We start from the raw sequence: 23,012 nt of genomic DNA, 5'->3' as shown, positions 1-23,012 counted from the left end.
ACACAGACACACACAGGCACACACAGACTCACACACAGACACAGACACACACACAGACACACACAGACAGGCACACACACAGGCATACACAGACACAGACACACATAGAGACAGGCACTCACAGTCACACACACACAGACACACACAGGCACACACACAGACTCACACACAGACACAGACACACACACAAACAGGCGCTCACACAGACACACACAGAGACACACACAGGCACACACACAGACACACACACGCAGGCATATACACACAGACACACACATACACAGAAGCACACAGGCACACACACACACATACACAGACACACACATACACACACAGGCATACATACACACTGACACACACGACATAGACACACACAGGCACATGCACGCACACACAGGCACACACACAGACATACACACGGACACACGGACACACACAGGGGCACTCACACACAGACACACACTCACACACACACCAGAGACACACATACAGACACAGACAGACATGCGCACACACACAGACAGACACAGGCACACACACAAAGATACACTCACACACACACTCAAGTACACACACAGACACACACACATGCACTCAAACACAGACACACACAATCACACACACGTAGACACACAGACACACACAGACACACGCTCACACACACAGGCACACACACACACAAGCACATACACACACAGGCACATACACACAGGCACACAGACACACACACACACTCAACCACACACACGAGACACACACACTTAAACCCATACACACAGAAACACACAGAAACACACACACAGATACACACACATCCCGACTGGATCCTTCATCGACATGACCTGGCATCAGCCAAGTACCAGGCTCACACATCATTGGGTTTGACTTTGGGGCAACTTGACCAAACCTGAGGATGGACTAATGCAGCATGAGGCACCAGGCAGCACTGAAGAGCAAAGATATGATCAGAGAGGGCATGGACAACCAGTGGTACAACAACTGGCAGTGCCAACTGCAGATCTGTGACATAGGCCAGCATCTTATGTGGTAAAGGTCTGCTTGAAGAAAACAGAGATGTGTGAATGTCAAAGGAAACCGGCCGGAGTGATGGGTGGACTCCAGTCACTCAGTCAGTCAGTCAGAGGGCACCAACAGTCAAGGGGGCACTGTCGGTCAGTCAGGGAGATGCCAGTCAGTCGGAGGGCTTGGTCCAATTCCAGTCTGGGGGTCGGTCATGGTCAGTTAGGCCTGGGATTTGCAGTCAGGTGTTGGGCCTCAATCAGTCCCCCAGGGTCAGTGGGAGTGGTTTGGGAATTACATAAAGGTCAGTCGGGGTGTCATTAAGAGGTCAGTCTTGGGGGGGGGGGGTGGGGACAGGCGTGGGCTGTGGTCCGAAAGGGCAGACCTGCTGTGTGAGTGAGGAGTGGGATTATGTCAACGCATTCTCAAAACAAAATGGATGCAATCCCTGCAGCCGGCTGCTAAATTTGACCACCCTTGAAAACTGGCACAGGGATCAAGACGTCCAATGAATTCACGCCCACTCTTTGCAATACGAGTGCTGTGCCAACTGGGCACTGTCTGCTCTCTTCAATAAGTGCAGCTTTCAACCAGCACTGAGCGCATTCTTCATTGACTGGTCACATCAGTGGGAATCAACAGACTGTATTACCATGATAGCATCGGTTCAAGTGCCTGTTTATACAGGAGCGTCAGTGTGACTGCAGCAGGAATGTAGGAAGTGACATAATCCTCACCCAATAACATAACGTGGGACAGAGTGCTGTCATGCCTTGTGAAGCTTATTATGAGTATTCCAGCTTGTATTTGTTTTGATTTTTAGTTGCCTGTTTGTGAGCTGTTTGCTGTAGGGAGTGTGACACACATTAACTGTTTTCCTTGAGCAGTGTTGACAGGGTGCTGAGTTCCCAGGGAGAAGTTAGCATTGAGTTCCAGGCGATGCGGAGATACAGTTACATTACTCAGTGGAGTACAGGCAGGAGACGGGGCTGTGTTCTCAGACAGCAGCTGCTAATGCAATCACGCCCGGTGAGTTCCCAAATCCATGGATTTCCGAAAGCACAGAACCCGAGAAGCGGCTCAACGTTCGGCTTCCAAACCATTTTCTTCCTGACGGACCTGCAGAAGCTCGCTGTGAGGTCTCTGGCTCCTTTCCCGTGGCCCCAAAGAAGCACTGAACCAGGAGGAAAGCAGAGTTAAAGTTGATCCAGCAGACCATGTGTAAGATGTCTGCAGTACACTCAGGGTGGTTGTGTTATTTTTGGCTATGAGATCACTGTAGTATTAAGCTGCGATTTGGTCAGATGACCCATAATAATTCAAGATTTTTATTTCCGAAGTAACTCCTCCACCCCCAACAGGAATTGGCAGGAATCTCCACACACTCGTACATAGCTGATTCACAATCCCAAATTGCATGCCTGCCAGTATTTCCCCGATAGATTATTAACCCATCGAGGCACCACCGTCTGCACAATCTGACAAATCCTTTCCACATTCTGGACATCGTCCTCATCATCTGATGCAAAAAAGAGGAGATGAAATCGCTGACTTTTAACCCTACTGTATTGTGTAAACCAGTTGCCAGAGCAATTTCTTTCTCACACGCAAGGACAAATGGTGAATCGAAGCTCTGTCAGTATCTGTTAAACACACCAACTTAAACGAAGAAAGAAATATCACTCAGTTTCTCCTTACTGCCAGTATATGCAGCCTCCCTTTGTTGTGATATGATCTTGCCCAGTTTACACAATGATTACACACTGTCTGCAGCCTTAACTGATCAGGAATGGTCTGCCTCATTGTGAATGTGCTGTGGCCGAGTTTCCATGAACGCAGTTTATGTGAAACTAGAGTTATAACAAAAATAAACCTCTCAGTTTGACAAAAGGTTAATAACCATCCAGTTACACCCCACTGTCTCATCCCATTGTAGACTGGAACAATGGATTTATCAATTAAAGGAAGTTTTCTCACAAGGTACCAGGGTTAACAGTGATTGTACATTGGCTGTGTGATACGAGTTGGTCAGAAACCAGCTGGAATACATTGTCCCATCGAATCACTGGTAGATAAATAGCACTGTCACCCTTGAGAGCACATGGGGTTGTGCAATCAGAATGCGTTATGAGAAAGATCTTGAGAAGCCGGGCTTGTTTTTGTCAAGCGAAGACTTAAAGGGACAACCTGGTTGATGTTTCAAGATGGAAAGATTCATTTTAAAGTGAGCACCAATCAGAGATATGCAGGGTTTGGAGTGGACAGTTGTCCTGTTGTCCCCCCATCTCAGACCCCCACACTTCCCAAATGCATGCCTGAACGAAAAACCTCGCCACCATGTCTTCTCATTGTCTTTTGACTCCCAGCTGTTTTGAAGTATCACATTTTACACTTGGAAAGGCTCCTTGTTTTCAATCCATCTCGACATGCCACCTCAATCAGCAGACTGCTCTAGACTTGTGAGTCCTGTTATCCAGGCCCTCAGTCTCTAGTACAACTATGAATGCGAACCCCTGGAAAACTGAAACACGTGGTCAGATTCTGGGTTCATTAGTTCCTAGCTCTTCGGAGACAATACACGACAGTCACCCAGCAACAAGTTGGATTCAAAATTGATGGGTTGGAGAAGCAAGTGCAGTCTGCCTCAAGGGACATGTGGGAAATCGTTGAAAGCCAGGGAGGAAGGTGTGCATTTGAGTGGGTCAGTTAATCTGCCAAAATTGGTGAGGGGTGGAGGGATCAGAACTATTCTTGGAGTAGGGAGGAGCATAGTTTCTCTTGGATCACCGAGTACCTTTACACTTTGTTTAAAAGATTACTGCTCTGGTGTCGATGGTCAACACAAACTCTTTCCAGGTGTGAGAGAGCTTGTCCATTGGCTTGAACATTGGAAGGTGTTCCTCAGTGTGAAGTGTGAATGCAGCATTCCCGGTGTGGAGCAACTCTGCAAGTAGGAGGTGCTGCACCTTGGGTGTTGGGTGAGGAAGGTCGAACAGCTCTCACCAGCTGGTGGTCTGTGAGTAGACACCTTCTGTAGCGAAGAGAAAATTACCTCAAAGAGTGTTAGTGCCAGAACACCATCCTGTTTGAACCCACTGCGGATCCCAAAGGATCTTGATGTAGCTCCATCTTAGGTGGTCTGGACCATTATAGAGTCATAGAGATGGACAGCACGGAAACAGATCCAACCCGTCCATGCTGACCAGATATCCCAACCCAATCTAGTCCCATTTGCCAGCACTTGGCACAAATCCCTCCAAACCCTTCCTGTTCATATACCATTCAGCTGCCTTTTAAATGTTGGAATGATGTTGCTAATTAAACAGTGCCTGCACTGGGTCTGCACTTGCTCAAATGGATGACCTACCATCGCATCCCAAGGACCTTCTTCACTGGCGGCTGGATCTTAAGCGAGCTCTGAGTGTCCGTACATCCCCTGGGGAGACACCCAATGACTGAGATCTGAACATGGAGATATCCACACTGACAACTGGGAAATACTCACCGACGACCTGTGACCTCGAGGGATTGACTGCTTGGAAGACCTTTGACCGAGGATGGGAGAAACTCGATGGGAAAATGAAGGATAGAGGAAAACAGAGGCCCTTGGAATTGTGTGTCTTCTTGGCCACTGTAACACTCACTGTAATGGAGAGTGTCAGAGGTGCTATTCCTACCCGAAAGCAACAGAGTTGGCACCTTGGCATATCCTATTGTCTTATGAGATGGGCACTCACCCTGATCTTAAATCCTTCCTGCTACCAGGGTTTGCTCGCAGATGAAGAGCTGGCCAGGCTGCGGTAACCAGGCTCACTGTTCACCTAGTCACATCTCAATGACATTGGGTGGTCACACTGCCACATAACTTAGTCCCTGCTCATTCCTGGGATGGGGAGGGGAGGGGGAGGGGGAGGGGGAGGGGGAGGGGGAGGGGGAGGGGAGGAGGGGGGCGCAGTCATGGGGTGGAGGCTCATTCGGAGCAAAGAATAAGATAGTTCTTTGGGTGAAAGCATCTGCAGGGGCACAGGGAAAGCCAATGGGGTGTGTGTGTGTGTGTGTGTGTGAATTCATGGGTTCCTCCTCCTGACCATCGGTGCCAATGTGACGGCAGTGGCCATGCCAGGGTCCAAGCCAGCTGTCTCCACCAGGCTGTGTCTGGGCCACTGGACAGTGACTGCAAAAACCAGAGGCAACCCTTACTCAATGCCTCAGCTGGAAGATTACATTGATAGGGAAGGTCCGAGATAGAATGACTCTCTATTGCCTTGACTGCTCCTGTGAAGGGAATCTCTACTCTCAGTAGGGGACACCACCAGGCCATTGTGGCTCTGAAATCGTAGGGGCCCCACTGTGCGGAAAGAGGCCATTCAGCCCATCGAGTCTGCGCTGACCCTCCGAAAAGCATCCCACCCTATCCCTGCATTTTCCATGGCAACTCCACCAAGCCTGAACACGACGGGGCAAATTAGCCTGACCAATCCACCCAGGGATTTTTGGACTGTGGGAAGAAACCGGAGCACCCGAAGGGAACCCATGCAGACACGGGGAGGATGTTGCCATGGTTGCGGTTATGTTCGCCGAGCTAGGAGGTTAATTTGCAAACATTTTGTCGCCTGTCTAGGTGTTATCTTCAGGGCTTTGGAGCCTGCTGTGAAGTGCTGCTGTACTGTGTCTTCAGGAATTTACTTTGGTTCCGTTCCTGCTGCTTCCAGTAGTTCGTTGTAGTGGTCATTATATTGGGTCCAGGTCAATGTGCTTGTTGGTGGAGTCCGTGGATGAGTGCCATGCTTCTAGAAATTCTCTGGCTGTCCTTTGACTGTTGTGTCGTCCCAGTCAAATTTGTGGTCCTTGTTTTCTGTGTGTATGGCTGCTGGGGATGGCAGGTCATGGCATTTAGTGGCTAGCTGGGGTTCGTGCATGCGGATTGCAAGTTTGTCTGCCCTATATAGTGTTTCGTGCAGTTTTGTAAACTACATTGATCTTGTACATGGTGGGTAGAGGATTTTTTGTCTTGGTGAGTCGTTGTCTGGGCGTGGCTGTCAGTTTATGGGCCATCATGAATCCCAGTGACTGGAGAAGTCTGGTTGTAATATAAGGTAGCGTGGCTAGTGTCATGGCATGTCCTTGTTGCGATGTTAGTTTGCTAGGCAAACAGTCCCACAACCATGGCAACCGGGCCACAAATCTTTAAGCAAACCTGGAACAAGGAGAATGTAGAAACAGACAGTTGGCCGAGGTTGGAATCGAACCTGGATCCCTGGCACTCTCAGGCAGCAGTACTAACCACTGAGCCATTGTGCCACCCCAGACCTACATACACTTATGAATCAGATAACTGATAGTTTTGTCTAATATTAGAGTGCACCTCGACACCTCCTAGAGTACAGCAACACCTGGAAAGTACACTGGAAGCTGAGCTTAGGGCCAATCTCACAAAGAATTTACAGTAAGACACACATAAACGATTCCAAGGAGCCGCTGCCTAGAAATCTGGATGCCGTGCCAAAGGCCTCAGAAGGAACGATCGAGGTCAGTGAATGTACATTTTATGTTCTCTCTTAGAGGTGAACCACCAGCCTCAGACACTGCACAAGGCAACATGTTCCCACTACTCACCTACTAACGCCCCATAAATTAGGATTCAGAGCTCACATTCAGATGCTTCAACCCATGAATGGACAGACTTGGCAGCTTCACACACAGTTTCCATCAAAAGGAAGAAAGCTGTGGACTGCAGGAAAATATCATTGGCCTGGTCAAGGGAGTGGAAATGTGGCCATATGGTGTGGTATCTAGTATTGTATTTGGGGAGGACAAAAAGAAAGGGAATAATTGCTGTTCCAGTACACTGCTAGCATCTGCCTGAAAATGTGGAAAATTGCCCAGGAATGGCAGAAAACAGGACAAATCCAACACGGCTAATTCCCGCCCCATCAGCTTCCACACGATCCTCAGTAAAGTGATAGAAGGTGTCATCAGCAGCACCTACTCAGCTATAACCCACTCAGTGACGCTCAGTTTGGGGGTTCCACCAGGGTCACTCAGCTCCTGACCTCATGACAGCTTTGGTTCAAAAACGGACAAACCAGCTGAGGTGAGAGACACAACTCTTGATATCAAGGCTACATACTGGATTAGTGGTGCTGGAAGAGCACAGCAGTTCAGGCAGCATCTGGATGCTGCCTGAGCTGCTGTGCTCTTCCAGCACCACTAATCCAGTATTTGGTTTTCAGCATCTGCAGTCATTGTTTATATCAAGGCTACAACCAACCGAATGTGGCATCGAGGAGCACTCGCCAAACAGGAATCGGGGGGAAATTCTCTATTGGCTGAGGTCACATCAGAAAGTGGTTATTATTGTTGGAGGTCAGGTTTCCCAGCAGGAGTTCCTCAGGGGAGTGTCCTCAGCCCAACCATCTTCAGCTGCTTCATCAATGATCTCCCCTCCATCATAAAGTCAGAAGTGGGGAGGTTCACCGATGACTGCACCATGTTCAGCACCACTCAGGACTCCTCAGATACCGAAGCAGTCCGTGTTCAAATGCAACAATATCCAGCCTTGGGCTGACAAGTCGCTAATAATATTAGTGCCACACAAATACAAGGGAATGACCATCTCCAACAAGAGAGGACCTAACTTTGACATTTAATGGCAGTGAAGTGGGCAGATAATTGGCAGGTGAAGTTCAATGGGGAGAAGTGTGAGGTGATACACTTTGGTAGAAAGAACACTGAGGGACAGGTTAAAATAACAGGTGCTACCTCAAGGAATGTGCATGAGTGTGGATAAGTCACTAAAGGCGACAGGATGAGAACAGGGAGCAGTTTAAAAAGTGCGTAGTACCCTTGGCTTTATTACAAAGGGATAGAGTAGGAGATTATGCTGAATTTAAAAAGACACTGGGCACCATTGGTTCAGATGGATGTGAATGCATTGGAGACACTGCAGAAGAGGCCTACAACATTGGCTCCACGGGATGGGGGCTTCAGTCATGCTGAAAGATTGGAGATGTTAGGGCTATCTTCATCGTAGAGGAGCAGGCTAAGAGGAGATTTGATAAAAAGTTTTCAAAATCATGAGTTGTGCAGACAGATTGGACAGGGAGAAATAATACCATTACATCAAAGGATTGAGAATGAGAAGGCATAGATTGACAGTCAGTAACGAAAGAATCGAATGGAGGAAAGGCTTTGACATAGAGTGAGCTATGAGTGTGCAGTTCTGACCACAGCTTGACCATGTGATTGAGGCGAGTGAGTCAATAAAGGAAGCATTGGATTTAAGTCAAAATAACATTGCAAGACCATTAAAAGACCAGCGATTGGCATTTGGATAGGGCCAAGTGCTCAGAGAGTTGGTGAGGATATGATGGGCCAAATGGCCTCCTGATGCATCATAACAATTCTGTGATAAGACCGAGGGTGCTGAAACTGGGTAAAACTTAGTGAGTGAGGCCATAGTCACCAGTAGCATTCCAGGAAGGTTATGATCTACAGCACATTGGGCCTCTCAGCCCATCATGTCTGTAGCAGTCAACACGGATTGGACAACATTAATCCTGTTTTCCACCTTTTTGCCCATAGCTATGGGCGTTTACATACTTTTCCAGTCTTCCATGAGGTAAAAGCTTTGCAAACACATTACACTCATCAACACTCCTGGTTCCTCCTCAAAAATCTCAACTAATTTTGCCAAACACGACCTTCCCTTCATAAATCCACGCTGACTATCCCTGACTCACAGGTCTCTTCAAGTCCAGGTATATTCTGTCCCTCAGAATTCTTTGGAATAACTTCCCGTGAATAAGCTTAGAGTGACTGGACTATAATTTTCTAATCCATCTTCTTGGTTTTAATCATTGGTCAATGGTAGCAGTACTCTGGCTAGATCTGGCACTTCGCCTGTGGCCAGTGTGGATTTGAAAATTACCAACCAGATAACCTCCTTCCCTTAGCTCCCTCAACAGCCTGATTTATCTCATCCAGGCCATTTATAAGGATCTCAACAATCTAGTTAAAAATCACACAACACCAGGTTATAGTCCAATAGGTCTAATTGGAAGCACTAGCTTTCGGAGCGACGATCCTTCACCTGATGAAGGAGCAGCGCTCCGAAAGCTAGTGCTTCCAACTAAACCTGTTGGACTATAACCTGGTGTTGTGTGATTTTTAACTATGTGCGCCCCAGTTCAACACCGGCATCTCCAAATCATGTCAACAGTCTAGGGTTGGGATTTTTACAGGAGAGTTTCACAGATTCATACAGCGGTGAAAAGGCCCTTCAGCACATCACCTCTGCGCTGACATAATTCCCACTAAGAGTGCACTAATCCCAATTTCCTGCACTTGTCCCATATCCTTGAATGTTATGATATTTGAAGTACCCAATCCAAATATGTTTTTAAAGGTTGTAAGCTTTCCAGCCTCCTCTACCTTCCCAGGCATTGCTTTCCCGATTCCCACCATCCTCTGAGTGAAAACGTATTTTCCCCAAATCCCCTCTGAATCTCCTGCCCCTCACCCTAAAACTATGTCCTCTCATAGCTGACCCCTCATTCAGGGGGAGCAATTGCTCCTTATTCACCTTGTCCATCCCCCTCATAACCTATACACCTCAATCATGTTCCCTTCAGTCTTCTCTGCTCTAAAGAAAATAATCCAACAATCTAGTGTCTCCTTATGACTCAATGTCTCCATCCCAGGCAACCTCCTGGTGATCCTCCTCTGTACCCCCTTCCAGTGCTATCACATCCTTTCTGTAGTGAGGTGACCAGGACTGCACACAGTACTCTAGCTGTAGCCTGACCAACACTCTGTACAACTCCAACATTACCTCCTTGCTCTTATACTCTGTGCCATGACTGATGAGCTGCCCGTGGAAGTGGTGGAGCTGGTACAGTTACAATATTTCATAGAATCATAGAAACCCTCCACTGTGGAAGCAGGCCATTTGGCCCAACAGGTTCATACTGACTCCCTCAAGAGTAACCCACCCAGACCCATTCCCCTACCCTGTTACTCTACATTTCCTCTGACCAACGCCCCTAACCTACACAACCCCAGACACCACAGGCAATTTAGCATGGCCAATTCACCTAACCTGCACATCTTTGGATTGTGGGAGGAAACCGGAGCACCCGGAGGAAACCCACGCAGACACAGGGAGAATGTGCAAACTCCACACAGTCAGTCACCCAAGGCTGGAATCGAACCCAGGTCCTTAGTGCTGTGAGGCAGCAGTGCTAACCACTGAACTAACGTGCCGCCCTTTAAAAAGCATCTGGATGGGTACATGAATAGAAAGGGTTTAGAGGGATTTGGGCCAAGTGCTGGCAAATGGGAATGGATTAATTTAGGATATCTGGTTGGTATGGATGAGTTGGGCCAAAGGGTCTGTTTCTGTGCTGTACATCTCTATGACTGTATAATTCTATGATGAAAGCAAGTGTCCCATATGCCTTCTTAACTATCATGTTCACGTGCTCTGGTAACTTCAGGGACCCATGAATAATTACCCCGAGATCCCTCTGTTCCTCTGAGCTCCCCAATGTCCTGCCATTCATTAAGTACTCCCTCATCTTGTTTCTTCTTCCAAGGTGCATCACCTTGCCCTTATCAGGGTTAAATACCATCCACCATTGGTCTGCCCATCTCTTCCTGTATACCTTCCTGTATCTTCCTGTAACCCACAACCATCTTCTTCATTATTAACCATTCTACCAATCTAGGTGTCATCTGCAAATTTGCTTAGCATCCCCCCACCTTTTCATTGATCTGAATTTACGTATATATGAAACAATAAGGGGCCCAGTCATGATCCTTGTGGTACACCACTGGACACCAGCTTCCAAACACTCAAGTAGCCTTCTACCATTACCCTTTGTGACTGATTTCTAAGCTACTTTCAGACTTATCATGCCCAGTGCTTTAAATTCCAATTGCTTTAACCTTCATAATCAGTCTCTCATGTGGGAGCTTGCCAAAAGCTATGCTAAAGTCCATATAAACTGAACTTCCCTCATCCACACACTTGATCCCATTTTCAAAAAATTCTCTCTCTGACAAAGCCATGCTGAGTATCCCTAATTAACCCATACCTTTCCGATTCACTCCTTCAGAATTCTCTCCAATAATTTCCCTACCACAGACGTAACCACAGACTTATCGGTCCATGACTTCCCAGTTCTTTCTAACATCCTTCTTCAAAAACACATTGAGGAGTTGAGGAGAAATTATTTCCGCCCACATGAAGGATTTGGAATTCGTTACCTGAAAAGATTGTGGAGGCAGAAATCTTCATTGCATTTTTTAAAAAATATATCACTGTACCTAAAGAATCAAAAGCTGGAAAATAGTGGAATGTGGTGGTGGGTGAAGCATAATTGATCACTTAAAGGACACAAATGATAGCCATAGGTTTCTCAATGAAAGAGACTTCCTACCATGGACCTTTATTGGGGTGGAGGGGAAGATGCCTGATTCCTACCCTTCACCTGATTAAATACCTCCTCACTCCCAATGTTACAATTCCACCATAACATGCTGAATTGATATCTGCTCCTCCTCTGTACTGAACTGTGTTGCACTTTACTTAACACTGTATTTTCACTGCGCTTTTCCAAACTATACAAATGAAGGGGTGGCATGGTGGCTAGCACTGCTACCTCTCAGTACCAGGGACCCAGGTTCAATTCCAGCTTTGGGCACTTGTCTGTGTAGAGTTGGTACATTCTCCCTGTGTCTGTGTGGTTTCTCTGGTTTCCTCCCACAGTCCAAAGATGTGTGCGTTAGGTAGATTGGTCATGTTAAATTGCCCATAGTGTCGAGGGACTGGCAGGCTAGGTGGGCTAACATTGGGAAATGCAGGGATAGGGTTCTGGGTGGGATGCTCTTCAGAAGGTCAGTATGGACTCAATGAACCAACCAACCCGGTTCCCCACTACAGGGATTCTATGATTGATGCAGACTAATTTTGAATAAAAAAATCAGGATTGACATCCAAATTTTCTCATTGCAATCTTAACTCTGAACTGTAATGGAAATTTCATTTAATTGCGTACAATTTTCACTTGCAACACCCACGGACACTGTCCACGGTTGAAGCATTTAACGGAATTAAGTGTAATCTGGGTGATTTTGTTTTAGGAGCTAAACATTGCAATCTGAATCAATTGACTCATATCTGAAATAGCTCGTAAACTAACAGACTGGAGTGCTCAGATGTGATTGAGTGGATGTTTTCCCTAATCAGGGAGGTCATTATGTGCTTATGGAGTAAGTGGGACTTGAACCCAAGCCTCCTGGTTCAAACGTTGCAATACTACCACTGCACTACAAGAACCTTTAACAGTTAGCCTATGTTTATGCTGTGGGAACTCATTTCAGCTGGGCAATGGTAGGCATATACAATTGGGCTTTGTGTATTTGTATTGGAGAGGGGAAATCTACTGAGGTTCCTCCAGGCTTGCTTGCTCTTCAGGTACAATATTGTAGAGTGTTGATGTCTGGAGGTCAGGAGCGATCAGATTTGGTTAGTCCTTTATTAAATAGCTTGCTGCTATTCTTAAGGTCGTAAGTGAATAATTACCACATTGGCAAGATATTGGAAAGAGACCAGCAACTGTGGGTCTGCATTCCAATGAGGGATCAAACCCATGAGGGAAGCAGAGGAACAAGTTTGCAATACAGAGGGGTGGGAAGTGGGATGCCTTATCTTCAAAGTGAAGTTTATTGATCAGAGACGAAATATGCTTACCTTTCCTTTTTATAGTTCCTGAGCTCTAGACAGCAATTTCTCGGAACATTACAATTCAACAAGAAGTTCGTGGTGCTAACGAGTCTTATTCTCACACTGTTTCAGGAGGTTTCTCTGTGTGACTCATATTATCACACTTTAAACCCATGTATTGGTTTGCCATTTCTCTATATTTAGGTCAGAACAAAATGTTTTATCTTGTGTGAAGTGTGGTCAAAACAGAATTCATTGCAATCATATTTTGATACGTTGCATGACATTGAATCATTCAGCTAACAAACGATAAAGAGATTAAATATTGCTTTGTAAACATCAAAGAACTCAAATGTCACTAATCAAACTACAATGACAACAACCACATAAATCAGTTCACTGCACCATGGCATTTGTGTACTGCTGGTGTCATTTCAAGCTTAAATATCGCACACTAATTGAGAAATGTCTATACTTGAGAATTAAAACTTATTTCAGAATAATATATTTATTTTTGAAATATATTCATTTTGAAAAATATTTATTTCAAAATATTATAGTGCAATTAATATTGTAAAGAAATGAACAGTTTACACTTGATACTATGCACAAATATAATTATTTGTGGTTGCTTTTGGGATATGGATCACTCGAGCTTCGTTTGTTGTGCCTTCCTTTTTAACCTATAACCTATTTTGGCCTCAGAATGGTTTACATTGACACAGTGAGTCATTTTAATCCAGTTCTCTAATAGTGAAAGGAAGGCTCATGCTATCAGCTGAAACCACAACAACTGCTGTCCAATTTATTCTCTGAACAGAAATGAAATAGCATCCGGAAGATAGAGAGCTTTCCCTGCAGACGTACTTCATTACAATTTATATCCAGTGGGGAAACATCTTAACTTTGTTGTTGTATGAATTGTAGACATTATTGGCATTGCTAGCCAACCTCTTCAGGCTGGTTACAATCTATATCCAAAAGAGATGGGACTTGAACCTGGGAGAGTTTGGACTAGAGGGCATCGCCTCAGTATGAAGGTGCACCGATTTAAGGCTGAAATGAGGAGTAATTTCTTCTCTCAGAGGGTTGTGAGTCTTTGGAACTCCTTGACACACAGAGAGCTGTGGGGGAAGAATCCCTTGTGCATATATGATGCTGTCATCAGTCATGGAACCAAGGGATATGGGGAAAGGGCAGGAAAGTGGATGTGTGGAGTGTTGGATCAGCCCTGATCCTATTGAATGGCAGAGCAAGCTTGAGGATCTGAATAGTCTGCTCCAGTTCTTATTTCTTCTGATCATATAGTCTTAAAGGGAGAGGCACTACTGCCGCATCACAAGAACACTTCAGACGCAACTGTACACCAGGCCGAACTTCTAGTCAGTCAATAGCGAAAGCAGCCAGGATACACAAACAACGGGCAAATGTTAAAATATCACCAAGAGACAAAAGAGCAAAAACCCCACTTACATCGATAAAACTATGCTCAGTGATACTTCCTACATAGAGTCCTGATGTGAAACTTTAGTGTGGAACTCTGAGTTCTTTGCTACCTAAAGCTTCGAGGTCTTTATAAAGATAGCATTTACAGGAGTGCAGGTTCATAGCTCCTTGAAAGTGGAGTCGCAGGTAGATAGGATAGGATTTCTCTGGTGTTAAGAGATTTAGTAAAAATGCAATGGAAAACTAAACAAGTTAAACCTCAAATTAGCAAGACCTGTACTTTAACCAGCTGATGGTGGATATTCATTGTCCCAGTGCAAAAAACCATTTTGAAAGTGACTGGGTTACACTAATTGATTTACAGTTTGATACATAATTAGAAGATTGTTTCTTGGGGAGCAGATGGGGTTCTTGAAATTATACCTGGGTCGTCATGTAGTACAATAAGTTAATTCAACCGATCTCAAAATGCTCCACGTTCAATAGAGTATCCTGCTGAAGACATTGACTTCAATGACATTTCTGAGGTCCTGGATTAATTTACTCTGTGTACAATCTTTGGTCAGGATATTTTCATCGACATCATTCATGAATATTTCATTTTACTTTTCAACTCCCATGCTCTTGGAGATTACCAGGTGTATCAAATGGTGTGAATATTGGTCACTGCCCATTTTAATTTCCCTTACTACTCACTTTGGCGGCCTTTGTGTGGAGCCACAGGCAATGGCGGAGATACTAAACATGTATTTTGCATCAGTGTTTACTGTTGGAAAAGGACATGGAAGATATAGACTGTAGGGAAATAGATGGTGGCATCTTGAAAAATGTCCAGATTACAAAGGAGGAAGTGCTGGATGTCTTAAAACACACAAAAGTGGATAAATCCCCAGAACCTGATCAGGTGTACCCGAGAACTCTGTGGGAAGCTAGGGAAGAGATTGCTGGGCCTTTTGCTGAGATACTTGTATCATCGATAGTCACAGCTAAGGTGCTGGAAGACTGAAGGTTGGCTAATGTGGTGCCAAGAAAGGTGGTAAGGACAAGCCAGGGAACTATAGACCGGTGAGCCTGACCTCGGTGGTGGGCAAGTTGTTGGAGGGAATCCTGAGGGACATGATGTGCATGTATTTGTAAAGGCAAGGGCTGATTAGGGATAGTCAACCTGGCTTTGTGCGTGGGAAATCACGTCTCACAAACTTGATTGAGGTTTTTGAAGAAGTAACAAAGAGGATTGATGAGGGCGGAGCAGTGGACATGTTCTATATGGACTTCAGTAAGATGTTCGACAAGGTTCCCCATGGGAGACTGGTGAGCAAGGTTAGATCTCACGGAATACAGGGAGAACTAGCCATTTGGATACAGAACTGGCTCAAAGGTAGAAGACAGAGGGTGGTGGTGGAGGGTTGTTTTTTAGACTAGAGGCCTGTGACCAGTGGAGTGTCACAAGGATCAGTACTGGGCTCTCTACTTTTTGTCATCTACATAAATGATTTGGATGTGAACTTAAGAGGTACAGTTAGTAAGTTTGCAGCTGACACCAATATTGGAGATGTAGTGGGCAGCGAAGTGGGTTACCTCAGATTACAACAGGATCTGGACCAGATGGGCCAATGGGCTGAGAAATGGCAGATGGAGTTTAATTCAGATAAATGCGAGGTGCTGCATTTTGGGAAAGCAAATTTTAGCAGGACTTATACACTTAATGGTAAGGTCCTAGGGAGTGTTGCTGAACAAAGAGACCTTGGAGTGCAGGTTCATAGCTCCTTGAAAGTAGAGTTGCAAGTAGATAGGATAGTGAAGGCGGCGTTTGGTATGCTTTCCTTTATTGGTCAGAGTATTGAGTACAGAAGTTGGGAGGTCATGTTGCAGCTGTACAGGACATTGAATAGGCCACTTTTGGAATGTTGTGTGCAAATCTGGTCTCCTTCCTATCGGAAAGATGTTGTAAAACTTGAAAGCGTTCAGAAAAGATTTACAAGGATGTTGCCAGGGTTGGAGAATTTGAGCTATAGGGAAAGATTGATTAGATAGGGCTGTTTTCCATGGAATGTCGGAGGCTGAGGGGTGACCTTATAGAGGTTTATAAAATCATGAGGGGCATGGATAGGGTAAATAGAGAAAGTCTCTTCCCTGGGGTCGGGGAGTCCAGAGCTAGAGGGCATAGGTTTAGGGTGAGAGGGGAAAGATATAAAAGAGACCTAAGAGGCAACTTTTTCACACAGAGGATGGTATGTGTATGGAATGAGCTGTCAGAGGAAGTGGTGGAGGCTGGTACAATTACAACATTTAAAAGGCATCTGGATGGGTATATGAATGGGAAGGGTTTGGAGGGATATGGGTTGGTTGCTGGCAGGTGGAACTGGATTGGATTGGGATATCTGGTCGGCATGGACAGGTTGGGCCGAAGGGTCTGTTTCCATGCTGTACATCTCTATGACTGACTCTATTTTATTTGCGCTTGAGAGGTCAGAAGTTGAAATCTCAATATTGCCTGTGCTCTTGGGTGAAGAACACAGCTTTCACAATGAATATCTTCAGCTCAAACATATGTTATTACAGAAGCTTACCTACTTATGTCAGTAAGCCAGGCTTTCATCAATGTCACATATTTCCCTTCTGGCACAAAACTTTAAATGTTCATTAACTTGAATCTTAAATTTGCAAACCATAAACCCCTCATCATAACTCCCCTTTCATGAAGATATAGAGAATAACAGAATAGACTGTTTTGATTGAAATCTTGGAATTTTTCTAGTTACTTTTACAACAGGCGATTCCTGGGTTCACTTTAAAACAAGACATGAAACAGGAGACAATTCAGCTCAAATGATTCACAACAATAATATCCAGGGAGCTGTAACAACCCGAAACTGAACTGTACCAGTCACATAAGCACAGTGGTTACAAAAGCAGGTCAGAGACTAGGAATACTCACCTCCTAATTCCTCAAAGCCTGCCCAATAACTACAAGGCACAAGTCAGGAGTGGGATGGAATACTCCCTACTTGCCTGGGTGGGTGCAGCTCCTACAACACTCAAGAAGCTTGACACCATCCAGGACAAAGCAGCCTGCGTGATTAGCGTCACATCCACAAGCAACCACCCCCCCCATCACTGACACTCAGTAGCAGCAGTGTGTACTATCTACAAGATGCACTGCAGGAATTCACCAAAGGTCCTTAGACAGCACCTTCCAAACCCATGTTCACTTCTATCTAGGAGGACAAGGGCAGCAGGTACATGGGAACACCACGTCTTCAAAGTTTCCCTTCAGGCCACTCACCATGCTGTTCCTTCACTGTCGCTTGGTCAAAATCTGGGAATTCCCTCCCTAAATGAATTGTGGGTCAACCCACAGCAGGTGACTGCAGTGGTTCAAGAAGACAGCTCACCACCACCTTCTCAAAGACAACTAGGGATGGGCAATAAATGCTGGCCCAGCCACTGATGCCCATAATGATGAACATTAAGAAGACCCTTTACAGCAGAGGTTATACTCATTCTGGGACATGGGTACCAATAGCGTGGTAGGGACACACATTGCCCATCCTTACTTGATGAGAAGGTCCTAGCGGGTCTTCTCTGTTGTGTTTTGGTGAAACTTTGTGACTCGCTGGGCAATCACAAGGCAATCACATGGACAGGAGTCACAGACTTGTAGAAACAATAGGCTTCCTCCCCAAGAATTTGCAATGATCCGACAGCTTCCAAAAGCAACATACCTTCCAGATATTCTGCAATCTAAAATCAAATTGGGAAGTTCCCATGTAGGTGTAAGTTGAAGTTTATTTGATCGTGTGCATAAATGCATCCAATATCTGTCATGTTCTCTCAGATCTGAGTTCTACAACAGCAGTGGGGAGGAGTTAGGGCAATGCCATTAACACTCTGCAGAAATCCCTGTTTCCCAGAACTGTACCAATTTGAGTCCAGATTTATTAATAAAATCAAACTATTGAAATATTAAGATTGTGTTAAAATATGAATAAATGTTTTTAAATCTGAATATTTAACAGAGGAATGTTCCCCTCTTCCACCACAACACTTTAACTCTTACTTTCAACAGTGGTCCATTCATGCACAGCAAATTGGTATAAGGAGATCGTGTTATTCAGAGTTTTCTTCATATGTGTAGACCTCCCCTGTTCAGTTCAGGGTTCACAAGTCAGATTGCAAACAGGTTTCTCACCTGAAGCTACACAGGAACTCCTCCTGCTCTGCATCATAACTTTGCTGCAACTGCAAAGGATTCTGCTGCACTACAACAAAAAGAAGGAGCATTTAGAGATTGCTTTTCACATCGAACAAGCTGAGGCATTTCACCAAGTCATGTAATCAAATATTACACCAAGCTAAACAATGAGGTATTAGGTTAGACAACCAAAGGTTTAGTTCTCAGGAGCATCTTAATACAAAGCCAACAGTGTGGAAGCAGGTCATTCGGCCCATACTGACTCTCTGAAGAACATCCCACCCAGATCCAACCCCTTACTCTGTAGCCATACATTTCCCATGGCTCATCCACTCAGCCCTAGACACTATGGGTAACTTAACATAGCCAATTCATCTAACCTGCACATCTTTGGAGTGTGGGAAGAAACCGGAGCACCCGAAGGAAACCCATGCAGACATGCAAACTCCACACAGAGTTGCCCAAGGGGGGAACTGAACCCGGGTCGTGGTCTAGTAAGGCACCATTGAACCACCATGCCTCCCCTCTTAAAGATGGACAGTGAAGTGGAGAGGTTTATGGAGGTTGTTCCAAAGCCTAGTGCACATGGCTTGTGCACGAAGAAAGGAGTAATTAAGACTGGAAGATTCTCAAGAGTCATAGAATCATAGAGATGCACAGCACGAAAACAGGCTCTGGCAACATCCTGTTTAAACTCCTTCTAACTGGTTGGTGAAGTCAGATAGCAGATGCCAACTTTTACTCAGTTTTAGATTTATTCATAAAGTGAGGTATTACAAATATCTAGTTTCTAATGCTACAATCACCATCAGCTCCATCAAGTAATCATCTATTGAATGCCCACATCAGTCCATCCTTAAACTCAATTTTTATAATTCACACTCCTGGCTGGGATACTAAAGTCCTACGCTCCAGAGCCAAGCCGTGCTGTTCCAGTACAGCCAGAACACTGGCCCAACAATGTGGGAAATTACCCAGGTATTGACAAAAAGCAATAAGATCCAATCTGGTCTATTCCCCCGCCCCTTTCAGGTTATTCTCAATCATTGCCAAAGTGGTGGACAGTGCTTTCATTCAACACTCTCAGTCAGCAATTGATTCTGCCACGGTCACTCTACTCATTATATTCTGGCTCCAACAATGGAATCAAAAAACAGCTGGATTGAAGAATTGAGGCTATAGTGACTGCCCTTGACGTGATGGTGGCATTTCACAGAGCGTGGCATCATGGATCCTCATCAAATTTGAAGTCAACAGGAATTAGGAAAATTCTCCACTGGCACAAGGAAAGATGTGGTTGCAGCTCAGGCCCAGGACATCTCTGTGGGAGTTTCTCAGGGTAGTGTCTGAGGCCAAACCATCTTCAGCTGCTTCACCTTTACTACAAGCAGACCTTGGGTAAGGTTCTCCAGTTCCAGAAGGGGACACTCCAAATCATCAAGATCTCTTGGGTGAGGAGCAATGAACGGCTTTCCTTCTTTAGATTAGATTACTTACAGTGTGGAAACAGGCCCTTCGGCCCAACAAGTCCACACCGACCCGCCGAAGCGTAACCCAACCAGACCCATTCCCCTATATTTACCCCTTCACCTAACACTACAGGCAATTTAGCATGGCCAATTCACCCATCCTGCACATTTTGTGGGAGGAAACCGGAGCACCCGGAGGAAACCCACGCAGACACGGGGAGAACGTGCAAACTCCACACAGTCAGTCGCCTGAGGCTGGAATTGAACCCGGGTCTCTGGCGCTGTGAGGCACCAGTGCTAACCACTGTGCCACCGTGCTGCCCACTGGCTGGTTACATCAAGGTACATTTACAAATAACCCTCTTCTTCATGCGTAACTTCCTCCCAGCAGAAATCATAGAATCCCTACAGTGTGGAAGCAGGCCATTCAGCCCATCAAGACCACGCCAACCCTCCGAAGTGCTTCCCACACAACCTCTGTAACCCTGCATTTCCCATGGCTAATCCACCTAGCCTGCACATTCCTGGACACTATGGATAATTTAGCATGACCAATCCACCCTAATCTGCACACCTTTGGACCGTGGGAGGAAACCAGAGCACTTGAAGGGAACCCACGCAGACACAGGGAGAATGTGCAAACTCCACACAGAGTCACCTGAGGGTCAAATCAAATCCAGGCCCCTGATGCTGTGAGGCAGCAGCACTAACCACTGAGCCATTGTGCTGCCCAATGAAATGATTCTTTAAAAGGAGTGAATTCAACAAGGCTTTCTTGAGTTAACAACAGAGTAAGTTTACTAGTTACTAAACATAAAAAGAAATAATAAAGCAACACACAAGTACATGAATAAAAATGAGTCAAAGAAAATGAAACTTAAAAAATAGAAGGTTCAGTCATGGGTCATTCATGAAGAGTAGATGATAAGAATTGGAAGGGCGATTTTGGGAATCTTGGTGTTGCAGGTTGCAGGTTAAATCTTTTAGTCCTGTTTCCTTCTGACCAGCTTGCTGGCTAGCTAGTTTCTAACGTTCAGAATGGAGAAGTACTATTTATACCCACAACGCAAGAGTGACTAATAGGTGGTCCTTCGAGTGTGATGTTCACAGCACAGTAGCACTACAACTCAGACTAGAACTGACGCACAGCTCAGCTGACACGCATCAATTTTCCTGCTCCTCGGATACTGCCTGACCTGCTGTGCTTTTCCAGCACCACTCTGATCTAAACTTTGGTTTCCAGCATCTGCAGTCCTCACTTTTGCCTACACAGCTCAGCCTACTAGCACACATGGACCGGGGGCGAATTAGCTTTTAATCCATTGCTCTTGTGGATATATAAAAGAGAAGACAAAAAAAAAATCTCTCCCTCAGATTGCTGTTTTTTTACCTCCCATCATGTTTATATCTAAGATGCTCACACAGGATTAGAATTCAGTTTGTAATGTCTCCAACTTTTACATCCATCCCTTTGGAGCTTTGATGACACCCTGTCAGGTGTCAGCCACTGAATTTACATATCCAATCATTTGCTTGGCTGGAGTAGCCTTCTTTTAAAGAAATTCCTTTATAAAGGAATTAAAATTGCGATATGTCTGGTGGTGTTCTGTGGTCAGGATACCTTCCCTCTCCAAGGTCCGAATTGGGAACGTTTGCTGACAATCACACAATGTTCAGCCACGACACCTCAAATACTACAGCCATCCATGTCCAAATGCAGAATGGCCTGGACAATATCCAGCCTTTGGATGGTTAAGAGAACATAACATGCCTGCGACCCAGCTATCTGGCAATTATCGTGCCCTAAAAGAGAAACACTTTCCCTCCTTAACATTTAATGTCATCACCAAAGCTGAATTCTCTGCTAATTACTGATCGTGGAAGACTACTGTTGACCAGAATATCACTGGATCAACCACAGTGGTTATAAGAACACAGTACTGAGGTTAGGAACTCCAAGATGAGTAACTCACCTCCTGACTCATCACAGAATCCCGACAGTGTGGAAATAGGGCCATTCGGCCCAACAAGTCCACACAACCCTCCAAAGGGTAACCCACCCAGATCCATTCCCCTACTACTCTACATTTACCCCTGACTAATGCATGTAATCTACACATCCCTGAACACTGTGGGCAATTTGGCATGACCGATTCACCTAACCTGCATATATTTGGACTGTGGTTGGAAACCAGAGGAAACCCACGCAGACACAGGGAGAATGTGCAAACTCTGCACAGACAGTCACCTGAGGCTGGAATTGAACTCAGATCCTTGGTGCTGTGAGGCAGCAATGCTAACCACTGAGCCACCGTTCCACCCAGGAGTGAGGGCTTGTCGAGGATTTGAACCTGGGATCTCTCACCAATCTACACTATTGAAAGCCCAAAGCAAGGATCATACCACTTGACCAATGAGCCTGTCCATGATGTGTAAGACATAAGTCAGGAGTGTGATGGAATACTCTCCACTTGCCTGGGTGAGTGCAGCTCCATCAATTTGAAGACACCCAATTATTATTCAGTTGACATCCCCATTCATTACCTTCACCAGCCACTCCCTTCACAGTAGTAGCCGTGTGGACCACCTACAAGATGCAACAACATACCAAGGTTCCTCTGACAGCACTTCCCAGACACGGAACGACTCCCACCCAGAAAGACAAGGGCAGCCAATACATGGAAACACCATCACCAGCAAGTTCTAGAATCTCGGTATTTTCTATTCAAACTGTTCAACCTCTGGAGTTGGTGGGACTTGAATGATTGCTATTCGCTGGTTGTTGCTAGGTCAAAATCCAGGAACTCCCTCTCAAGTAGCATTGTGCATCCCCTACAGCACATGGACTGCAGCAATGACTGTCACTTTCTCAAGGGTGACTAAGGATGGGCAATAAATGCTGACTTTGTCAGTGGATTCCATACGCTAGAAATGAGTAAGGAAGTGTGAGAGATTGGTCAGGATTAGCATAGATGATGGAAACAAAGAGATGGACGAGACTTTCAGAGAGAGATGAGCTAAGGAACAAGCTGAAGCAGGCATGGTTAAGAAGTTTGAAATGGGTAACTTTTGTGATGGGGAACCTTGCCTCAGCAGCTAAACTCTTGCCTTAGCATCAGAACATTCGGGTACAAATCCCACTCTAGAAGTTGAG

Source organism: Chiloscyllium punctatum, chromosome 40 (assembly GCF_047496795.1).
Source record: "Chiloscyllium punctatum isolate Juve2018m chromosome 40, sChiPun1.3, whole genome shotgun sequence".
Taxonomy (NCBI): domain Eukaryota; kingdom Metazoa; phylum Chordata; class Chondrichthyes; order Orectolobiformes; family Hemiscylliidae; genus Chiloscyllium; species Chiloscyllium punctatum.
This window is presented reverse-complemented; position numbering follows the sequence as displayed.